This window comes from Orcinus orca, chromosome 9 (assembly GCF_937001465.1).
Source record: "Orcinus orca chromosome 9, mOrcOrc1.1, whole genome shotgun sequence".
Taxonomy (NCBI): Eukaryota; Metazoa; Chordata; class Mammalia; order Artiodactyla; family Delphinidae; genus Orcinus; species Orcinus orca.
Genome location: NC_064567.1, coordinates 61,127,618 through 61,139,805, shown reverse-complemented (window position 1 = coordinate 61,139,805; position 12,188 = coordinate 61,127,618). Strand labels below are relative to the sequence as shown.

The following is a 12,188-nucleotide window of genomic DNA, read 5'->3' as shown; positions in this document are numbered from 1 at the left end:
TGGATAAAGAAGATGTGGCACATATATACAATGGAGTATTACTCAGCAATAAAAAGGAACAAAACTGAGTTATTTGTAGTGACGTGGATGGAACTAGAGACTGTCATACAGAGTGAAATAAGTCAGAAAGAGAAAAACAAATACCGTATGCTAACACGTATATATGGAATCTAAAAAAACCCAAAAAAGGGTCATGAAGAACCTAGGGGCCAGACGGGAATAAATACGCAGACCTACTAGAGAATGGACTTGAGGATACAGGGAGGGGGAAGGGTAAGCTGGGACAAAGTGAGAGAGTGGCATGGACACATATACACTACCAAGCGTAAAATAGATACCTAGTGGGAAGCAGCCACATAGCACAGGGAGATCAGCTCAGTGCTTTGTGACCACCTAGAGGGATGGGTTAGGGAGGGTGGGAGGGAGGGAGACGCAAGAGGGAAGAGATATGGGGACATATGCATACGTATAACTGATTCACTTTGTTATAAAGCAGAAACTAACACACCATTGTAAAGCAATTATACTCTAATAAAGATGTTAAAAAAAAAAAGAATGGAGGCAAAGAATAAGAAGATGCCAGAAATGTTTAACAAAGACCTAGAAGAATTAAAGAACAAACAAACACAGATGAACAATACAATAACTGAAATGAAAAATACACCAGAAGGAATCAAAAGCAGAATACCTGAGGCAGAAGAACGGATAAGTGACCTGGAAGACAGAATGGTGGAATTCCCTGCTGCACAACAAAATAAAGAAAAAGAATGAAAAGAAATGAAGACAGCCTAAGGACCTCTGGGACAACATTAAACGCAACAACATTCACATTATAGGGGTCCTAGAAGGAGAAAAGAGAGAGAAAGGACCCGAGAAAATATCTGAAGAGATTATACTTGAAAACTTCCCTAACATGGGAAAGGAAATAGCAACCCAAGTCCAGGAAGCGCAGAGATCTCATACAGGATAAACCCAAGGAGAAACACACCGAGACACAAAGTAATCAAATTGGCAAAAACTGAAGACAGAAATTATTGAAAGCAGCAAGGGAAAAACAACAAATAACATACAAGGGAACCCCATAAGGGTAACAGCTGATTTCTCAGCAGAAACTCCACAAGCCAGAAGCGAGTGGCAGGACATATTTAAACTGATGAAAGGGAAGAACCTACAACCAAGATTATCTACCCGGCAAGGATCACATTCAGATTCACTGGAGAAATCAAAAGCTTTACAGAAAAGCAAAAGCTAAGAGAATTCAGCACCACCAAACCAGCTCTACAACAAAGGCTAAAGGAACTTCTCTAAGTGGGAAACACAAGAGAAGAAAAGGACCTATAAAAACAAACCCAAACCAATTACGAAAATGGTAATAGGAACATACATATCGATAAGTACCTTAAATGTCAATGGATTAAATGCTCCAACCAAAAGATACAGGCTCGCTGAATGGATACAAAAACAAGACCCATATATATGCTGCTTACAAGAGACCCACTACAGACCTAGGGACACATACAGACTGAAAGTGAGGGGATGGAAAAAGATATTCCATGCAAATGGAAATCAAAAGAAAGATGGGGTAGCAATACTCATATCAGATAAAATAGACTTTAAAATAAAGCCTGTTACAAGAGACAAGGAAGGACACTACACAATGATCAAGGGATCAATCCAAGAAGAAGATATAACAATTATAAATATATATGCACCCACCATAGGAGCACCTCAATACAAAACGCAACTACTAACAGCTATAAAAGAAGAAATCAACAGTAACACAATAATAATGGGGGACTTTAACACCTCACCTACACCAATGGACAGATCATCCGAACAGAAAATGAATAAGGAAACACAAGCTTTAAATGACACAATACACCAGATAGATTTAATTGATACTTATAGGACATTCCATCCAAAAACAGCAGATTACACTTTCTTCTCGAGTGCACATGGAATATTCTCCAGGATAGGTCACATACTGGGTCACAAATCAAGGCTCAGTAAATTTAAGGAGATTGACATCATATCAAGCATCTTTTCTAACCACAACTCTATGAGATTAGAAATCAATTACAGGGAAAAAAAAAAGTAAAAAACACAAACACATGGAGGCTAAACAATACATTATTAAATAACCAAGAGATCACTGAAGAAATCAAAGAGGAAATCAAAAAATACCTAGCAACAAATGACAATGAAAACATGACGATCCAAAACCTATGGGATGCAGCAAAAGCAGTTCTAAGAAGGAAGTTTATAGTAATACAATCCTACCTCAACAAACAAAAAACATCTCAAATTAACAATCTAACCTTACACCTAAAGGAACTAGAGAAAGAAGAATAAACAAAACCCAAAGTTAGTAGAAAGAAAGAAAGAAAGAATGATCAGAGCAGAAATAAATGAAATAGAAACAAAGAAAACAATAGCAAAGATCAATAAAACTAAAAGCTGGTTCTTTGAGAAGATAAACAAAATTGATAAACCATTAGCCAGACTCATCAAGAAAAAGAGGGAGAAGACTCAAACCAATAAGAGTAGAAATGAAAAAGGAGTAGTTACAACACACACCGCAGAAATACAAAGCATCCTAAGAGACTACTACAAGCAACGCTATGCCAATAAAATGGACAACCTGGAAGAAATGGACAAATTCTGAGAAAGGTATAACCTTCCAAGACTGATCCAGGAAGAAATAGAAAATATGAACAGACCAATCACAAGTAATGAAATTTAAACTGTGATTAAAAATCTTCCAACAAACAAAAGTCCAGGGTCAGATGCCTTCACAGGTGACTTCTATCAAGCATACAGAGAAGAGCTAACACCCATCCTTCTCAAACTCTTGCAAAAAATTGCAGAGGAAGGAACACTCCCAAACTCATTCTATGAGGCCACCATCACCCTGACAGCAAAACCAGACAAAGATACTCTAAAGAAGAATATCACAGAAAAATATCACTTATGAATAGAGATGCAAAAATCCTCAGCAAAATACTAGCAAACAGAATCCAACAACACACTAAAAGGATCATACGCCATGATCAACTGGGATTTATTCCAAGGATGCAAGGATTCTTCAATATATGCAAATCAAAGAATGTGATACACCGTATTAACAAATTGAAGAATGAAAACCATATGATCATCTCAATAGATGCAGAAAAAGCTTTTGACAAAATTCAACATCCATTTATGATAAAAACTCTCCAGTAAATGGGCACAGAGGGAGCCTACCTCAACATAATAAAGGCTATGTACAACAAACCCACAGCAAACATCATTCTCAATGGTAAAAAACTGAAAGCATTTCCTCTAACATCAGGAACAAGACAAGGCTGTCCACTCTCACCAGTATTATTCAACATAGTGTTGGAAGTCCTAGCCACGGCAATCAGAGAAGAAAAAGAAATAAAAGGAATACAAATTGGAAAAGAAGAAGTAAAACTGTCACTGTCTGCAGATGACATGACACTATACATAGAGAATCCTAAAGATGCCACCAGAAAACTACTAGAGCTAATCAATGAATCTGGTAAAGTTGCAGGATACAAAATTAATGCACAGAAATCTCTTGCACTCCTATACACTAATGATGAAAAATCTGAAAGAAAAATTAAGGAAACATTCGCATTTACCATTGCAACAAAAAGCATAAAATACCAAGGAATAAACCTACCTGGGAGACAAAAGACCTGTATGCAGAAAACTATGACACTGATGAAAGAAATTTAAGATGATACAAACAGATGGAGAGATATATACCATGTTCTTGGATTGGAAGAATCAATATTGTGAAAATGACTATACTACCCAAAGCAATCTACAGATTCAATGCAATCCCTATCAAACTACCAATGGCATTTTTTACAGAACTAAAACAAAAAATCTTAAAATTTGTATGGAGACACAAAAGACCCCGAATAGTCAGAGTGGTCTTGAGGGAAGAAAACAGAGCTGGAGGAATAAGACTCCCAGACTTCAGACTATACTACAAAACCTACAGTAATCAAGACAATATGGTACTGGCACAAAAACGGAAATATAGATCAATGGAACAGGATAGAAAGCCCAGTGATAAACCCACACACTTATGGTCAACTTATCTATGACAAAGGAGGCAAGGATATACAATGGAGAAAAGACAGTCTCTTCAATAAGTGGTGTTGGGAAAACTGGACAGCTACATGTAAAAGAATGAAATTAGATCACTCCCTAACACCGTACACAAAGATAAACTCAAAATGGATTAGAGAACTAAATGTAAGACTGGACACTATAAAACTCTTAGAGGAAAACATAGGAAGAACACTCTTTGACATAAATCACAGCAAGATCTTTTTTGATCCACCTCCTAAAGTAATGGAAATAAAAACAAAAATAAACGAATAGGACCTAATGAAACTTAAAAGTTTTTGCATGGCAAAGGAAACTACAAATAAGACCAAAAGACAACCCTCAGAATGGGAGAAAATATTTGCAAACGAATCCACGGACAAAGGATTAATCTCCAAAATATATAAACAGCTCATGCAGCTCAATATTAAAAAAACAAACAACCCAATACAAAAATGGGCAGACCTAAATAGACATTTCTCCAAAGAAGACATACAGATGCCCAAGAGGCACATGAAAAGCTGCTCAACATCACTAATCATTAGAGAAATGCAAATCAAAACTACAGTGAGGTATCACCTCACATCAGTTAGAATGGGCATCATCAGAAAATTTACAAACAACAAATGCTGGAAAGGGTATGGAGAAAAGGCAACCATCTTGCACTGTTGGTGGAAATGTAAATTAATACAGGCACTATGGAGAACAGTAAGGTTCCTTAGAAAACTAAAACTAGAACTACCATATGACCCAGCAATCCTACTACTGGGCATATACCAGAGAAAACTATAATTTAAAAAGCACATGCACCCCAATGTTCATTGCAGCACTATTTACGATAGCCAGGTCATGGAAGCAACCTAAATGCTCATTGACAGACGAATGGAAGAAGATGTGGTACATATATACAATGGAATATTACTCAGCCAGAAAAAGGGACGAAATTGGGTCATTTGTAGAGACGTGGATGGATCTAGAGACTGTCATACAGAGTGAAGTAAGTCATAAAGAGAAAAACAAAATATCGTAAATTAACGCATATATGTGGAACCTAGCAAAATGGTACATATGAACCAGTTTGCAGAGCAGAAATTGAGACACAGGTGTAGAGAACAAACGTATGGACATCTGAGCAGGCAGCATGTCATTTGGAGCACGTCCATAGTGGTTTAACAGCAGCATTTTATCACTATAGTAAGTTTTAAGAGGAAGGTGGTAAGAAGGATTTCTTCAATAAAACTGTAATTATAAAGTGGTTAATTGTATTACAATAAAAAAGAAAGTATTTTATTTAGGAGTAAAAAATAATTTTGTCACTTTAGAAAGGTGTTAAATTTTTAGTAAGTTGATTTAATGTCTTATACTTAGTAGTCCCAGTTTCAGAAGAGATATGCATGTTTTGCTCAGTCCTTATCACATCAATGGCAGTTAAGTGAAAAATCCAAAATTACTTTTTAGCAAGCCAATGGTTTCATGTTTATTCAAGTTAATGTTGGCTCAATAGGCAGAGAGGACCAGAACTGTCATTCTAATGTGTTTTTTATTTATTTTTAAATTGAAGTATAGTTCTAATTGTTTTAATCCGTTGCATTAAAAATCTGTTAAAAACAAAAACGAAAACAAACCAAACCTCCTACTTTATTTTTCCTTGCACTTAAAAGAGGAATTCAAAATTCCTCTAGTAAGTTCAACACCTGGGGGAACTTCATTAAGCGCTATTCCCTGAAATTACCGCTTCACGGTGCAAAATAGGGGCTTTATAATCTGAAGAAGTTAATGTAATGCGCACCACTGCTCAGGGACTCACAGTGGCACTGGGAAATGCTGCCATGCTATTACCTTAATTAATGTTTCCATCAAATGAGTGGAGTGCAAAAAAAAAAAAAAATTCATAACTAAAAGTCAGGGTTTAAAGGATTTGGAGAAACAATGAATTCCTGATTTCAACATTAGCTGAGGAAGACTTTAATTTCTGCTCTCAAACAGTCTTTAATTCTGGTAGCTACGTGTCAAGACATAAATGGATGCTGGATAAAGTTCAAAGATACTAAAATGATTAAGGAATCTGTTGACTGCTACATGTAGTAAACTGTAAAAAGTGTTATGACACTTCAGGATGGAAAAGGCAATGTAAAAGGCAGATTATAAGACTGCATAGTGTTATGAACTGTTACGAAAGGTATATCCTACTTGAACTTGTTTGCCAAATTTCAAAATTCTAGAATTTAAGATTTCTACAACAAAGGCAATACCAACTTAAATTTTGAAATAATTTAAGACAAATAAAATATTATTCTAAGCTGTGGAGAGAAAACATCAATCTTGTAAGAATCAGTGTAAAACTAAATTTTAATAGTTTGAAGGAGAATTTGGGTGATTTTTATAGATTTTATGGACTTAAAAGTAATCTTGCAAATATATTTGGGTGGGGATAGAGAATAGCTGACTTTTAAAGGTTGTTATTACAAACAATAGTCATAAATTCTCACAAACCTTCCTTTGAGGTGAATGCAAAAAATACAGGTCTGGACCAAACACCAGAATTCTTTGCTTCCTATTAAAAAGTTGCTACTGGCCAGTTCTCGAATGAAAGTGTTAGCAGAATTTCAAATCTGCCTCATGCCTTGAACGTAGGAGCAATTCCAGGGTTTCAAGAATTTTTAACAATCAAGGGAAAGAAGGGGGTTCACTGCATAATAATTAGATGCTAAACAGTCTTGACTTATTTAAGCTGCCTTTCTATTTTCCTCATTGACACAGGAACTATCAAGTTTACTCAGATTTCTCTTTGGGCAAGTCCTGGCTAACCTTCTGGGCTCCCCTGTGTATAGACATATATGTAGAATCTGAACATCTTTATAAGTTTCTCCAACCAACCACTGGCAAGCTGGGTCATTTCTTCTACTCTTCATGAATTCATCATCAATCCAAAGTGGCAATTTTAAAATCCTACGGTTTCTCTGAAGATCATGAAATACCTTGATTAGTACAGCCTCACAGTTTTTCTTTTTTACATATAAATTTTAAGAAAAACTAGCTTTTGATCCTAATGTAAATATTCCGATTTTCTAAAGGTACTGCTTGACTTGCTGTTATTAGGAACACCAGTCAGCTTCCTTGACAAAACTGATCTTGAGGAATCTAAGTTTTGAAAATACTTCTGTTTTTAGACAGCAAATGTGCCGAGGTCAAACCATATGGCACAAGAGTAAATAATCAGTTGCTTCAAAGAAACACTTGTTGAGCTACTGATGTGTGCTACAAAGAACTATCTCATTTTTTGGAGCACTACATGAAAGGGCAGGTGTTAGGAATGGGGAAAAATGCCAAATCTCACTTGAGGTTACAGCAGCTTACTGACAATATGGTGAATGTCACAGGGACCAGGCAAGGTAATGACGGTGAGATATAAATTGACTACGTGATTAAACCTTAAATGTCTGATGCGACAGCAGTTCATTACTAAGTATTTATAGGGTCTCACCTGTGGTGTGTCAAATTAAAACTCTGATATTGTAACAAACTATGCTAACTTTCTACTTTAAAAATGCATTAATCCAAGCTACTTAAGGAATACTTATGTAACAGTTAAGCAATATTTTATTTATTTTAAAAGTTTATAATTTGTTCAGATATTGTACCTGAATACTGGTGCTGAGAAGTAAAAATAATTTCTTACCCTTTTCCCTAAAATTTCTGCCAGTTCTTTCAGAAATTCAAACAACAAGATTTCATTCCCTATACCCTGTCTCCTCCTTTTTATTTCCTTTCCCTGTTCTCTATCTCACCTGGGAATGTTGACCTTGAAGCCAATGGCTTGACCTTTGGCAGCTACCATCTAATTCCAAGTGGAGTCATGTCAAGGCAACTGCACACAGCAGGTGTACAAGAAATGCTGGCACTTTACCATCAAGTGCAAAGACAGTGCCATTTTTGAGCATTAGCACCACCCCAGAGTGGATAAGAGCCAGGGGTTCTGGCCTGCAGAAAATAGGAAAGCAGGAAAAACACATAAAGAAATGCCTGTGTGCTTTGTGACTAAGGAGCCACAGCCCTAAGAGGAGCTCAGAAAAAGGGCAAATTATTGGTGAAGCTAAAGCAAGGAAATTTTCTTGATGCAGAGCATGTGGTTACATAACCGTAAACCACAGCATATTTGGTTACAAGGACAAAAAAAGTTCATTTGTATTCATTGCTTAATGGAAGTTTTTATACATCCATATTGTTGTGCAATACCTTAATATTGATGCAGCACCTAGTGTCAATTGACCTTGAACAACAGTCCATTAAATATCACCAGGCCCTGGTTGAATCAGTAGTTAGCATCAAATACTACCCTGAGGTGTCCAACTCAGAGACGATTTAAGCTTTATGACTTGATGAATATAGCAATGATTTACTTCTTGGCACTAAGGGCACAGGGAGAACAAGCTTCTGTTTTGTTTGTTTCAAGTCAGTGAGTCAGATCCAATACTGGAAAAATTTCAAAAAGTATACTAAATTCTTCCAATGCCTATACTAGGCTTTGGTCCTATATTAAACATCTTTAAGAAACTGGATTAATTATTTCAACAGCTAACTACTATTTAACATTCTACAGACCCTTTTATCAATCCAAATAACTATAAACCTATATGTATCAAAAAGACATTTTTGTATTAGTCTGGCTTTAGAATCTATTAGGTCAATTGAAAACATGAAAAACTGGGTTATGTTGTTGCTTTAAGGTGACCAATAAGATGAAGTTTTGTTAACACTGGATTTTCCATCACATAATAATGGCTATGGTTTCTTAAAGACTCAGTATATGTAAGTGTTGGGCTAAGTTTTTGACATATACTGTCTCATTTAATCTTTACAACAATCTGATAAATTAGGCATTATTATTCCACTTTACAGATAGGAAAACTGAGGCACAAAGATAGTAATTGACTTGCCTAGACCAACAACTAATTAATGTCATGTGAACCAGAGCTGGATTCAGGTCTAATAAGCTCTGAGGTCTAGCTCCTGGTCACTAGGGTGGACAGTTTTCAATGGGCTCTCCTACTGTAATTCACCACAGATAACTTGCAGGAAATTATTTGGTCCAATTAGCCAAAAGGATTACTCAGACTAGGCCCCTACCAAGCACGACACACCATTCAGTAAGGAAAACCTCGATTAAACCCCACGATGAGTTCTAAGTTAAACCTACAGACGTTTATTGAGCGCACGCAAAAGAGATGAGAGGCAAAGCCAAAAACACAGACCTCATTTCAAGAAAAAGAAAATATTCAGGATTAGTTAAAAAGAAGCAAATGTACCAACCTTATTATTAGGGTGTTTCTACATTTTATCTTAAAATGTGGCTACTATAAAATTATGCTACCTGCTCACATTCTGTACTCTTTCTTAAGTTACTATATACAAAGAGACAATATGACAAGCTTTAGAGAGACCAATTCAGCAAAAACTTATAAGTCAACAAAGCAAAAATAATTACTTTCTGATAGATGAAAATATAAGGGTAATTAAAACTTTACATATCTGAATGTATACATTAAAATAATAGTATGACCATTGGTGTGTCATCAAAAATAAATAAATAAAACTGTCATAGGTGAAATGAATCAAATAACACTGAGTATTTCTTACTGATTTATCTGTAAATCTATACTGTGGTAGTAGTTTGTTTGCTCCAGGCTTCTGATCCTACAACATGACTAAACGTTATTCGCTCTGGAGATTAAATGACGGACAAAACAAAACAAAGCCCAGATTTAAGAACTCGTAGTGGGCTTGGGCAGAAACCTTGGCATTCTGCTGGAGAGAAGGAGAAACTGCTATTGAGTGAGCACCCATTCTGTGCCCAGTGCTGGGCTGAGTAGTTTACATAAGGTATTGAATCTAAACATTTCAACAGCCCTACTGACACCACGTCATCATCATCCTTTCACAGCTGAGGTAACTGAAGCCCAGAGAGGTTAATTAACTCACCACAGTCCCAGCGGGCAAGTAGCAGAGCTGAGATTCAACTCTGGATGTCTGACTCATAGACAATGGGGTTCCCCCAAAATTAACATATAAAAATTATATATATACATATAGTAATCTTAACTCCTTTTTCTCCAAAAGTGACAGGAGTCTCAAAATGTAGCTTTAGAAAAGCTGGGGGGCAGGGATGCGACCCAATCCAAGGAAAGGAACACCCTCATGGAGTGAGGCAGCTACCGTGGCTGGACAAGCAGTAGGGTCTGTGGGGAAACCAGAGTCCCGATGACCTCCAGCCACCCCAGTTGTTTTCAGCTTGTTTCCTACCACCGGGGAATGGAAAGTGACCGGCTCTGTGAGCGGCCATTGGAAGCCAGGCTCCAACAGTCCTGGACGCGTTGGCAGAGGATGGCATCTGTCTTCTGCATTGTGGAAAAGCTCAGAGACACAGTGGCTCCCACCTTAACACACTGAGGAATGAGTCTGTTGCTTCCTATTTTGCCCTGTCACTCTATACGAAGACGTTAAGAAAAGAATTTTTGGATTCAAAGAGAGAACTTTAAAATAAAAAAGAATACTTTTTGGAAGAAACATTGATAGGAACCAGATGAAATGAAGAATAACATGTTCTGTGAAGTGAAAACAAGTAAACAAGAGCTATCATGCACATCAATAAGATAATTTGAAAAGCACATTGGAATAAAATAAAGACAACTAGATGTTTGAAAGTACTGAGTGAGCAGATGCCATCTAAATAAGCAGAACTCCTCCATCTAAGGACATCTAGAAACTCAGCAGGTGAAGAAGCATTTAAATCCACCTTCATTAAACTGGCAGGTAGAAAAATGGAGCTATAATCTGTAGATCCACGGTTTCGCACAAGAGCTGGAACTTAGGAGGAAGAAATGTAGCAATCTTAAAACTGAGCTACAAAAAATCCAAAGCGATCAGTCTCAGGAAGAGGATCTGACCAGCTGACATCTTCAAAGACCAAATATCTCAGGTCATAGTTAAGTAGCATTCATCTGGGAACTGAGGAGAGAGATGGCTAACTTATATCAGGACTTAAGTGCAGCCTGAACTACTAAGAACACTGAAAACTCCAAGTGCAATCAGGAAAGCCTTCATTCCAAGAGAAGGCATTGAAGTCACTGGGAAGGACAGCACAAAGTCCATTTGACGGAATGCTCAAAAGACAATCTTCTCTCACTAAATGCAAAGCACTTTGTTATAAGGATCATAGCTTCCCCTTTACCAGGAGATATAAAGATTTTATCAGACAAAGCAATTCTCCAATCACAGACAGATAATGAGAGAACCGTTCCTAATGACAGCACAAACTTTCAGGAACATGACTCCTATGGCAAAAAATCTATGGGAGCTAATTCATGGGTGTTCCCAAGAGCTCCTAAATTGAGTCAGGTAGTTTTTGGGGAGATTAGGAATAAGACTTTTGGGTCAACATAACCAAAGCTGCCTTTGTAAGAATTAATTCTGAAGAGATTCATATCTGGAGACGAGGATACGAGATTTTTCCCTACTTGTTCTCCAAGAAATGTGTATAACAAACTATAAAAGTGGACTTAGATTAAAAATTTGCTGACATCTTTAGTCTTTAGTATAGAATATATATTTTTATTATATATATTAAGGTACAATATGTACCAATATATTGTCCCTTTAAAAATTACCTTTATATTATACTATCTTTCCTTCAAATGTGATACCGTTACAGGATTTTTCCAGCTATAATATCTGTGCTTTCAAGAGTGGAATGCTATCAATCAACCAATATCAACTTTCCTCTTTGACTGACCTTGCAACAATATTCATTTAAGGTATAATCACTCTTCACGGACAAATCATTGTCTATTAAACAGTAATTTATTTGATGTGTTCCTGGAAATTTTTTTACATCACTGGTTTTATGAAACCCAAGTGTTCCATGAAAGAAACTACAAAAATAACACCACCCTATTCACAACATACTCGTTAAGCATACTTTTATGAATATAAGTAAAACACTTCATAATCTTATATTTACTATATAATACAATTCAAACTGAATTAAAATGCTTTTTGATATCAGAGTC

General features: G+C 36.4%; 1 protein-coding gene across 3 annotated transcripts in view; it reads right to left on the bottom strand.

Moving 5' to 3' along the window:
* The window catches only part of UMAD1 (UBAP1-MVB12-associated (UMA) domain containing 1), a 252,524-nt gene that overhangs the window by 151,604 nt on the left and 88,732 nt on the right, over positions 1 to 12,188 (bottom strand). The window lies entirely within an intron of this gene.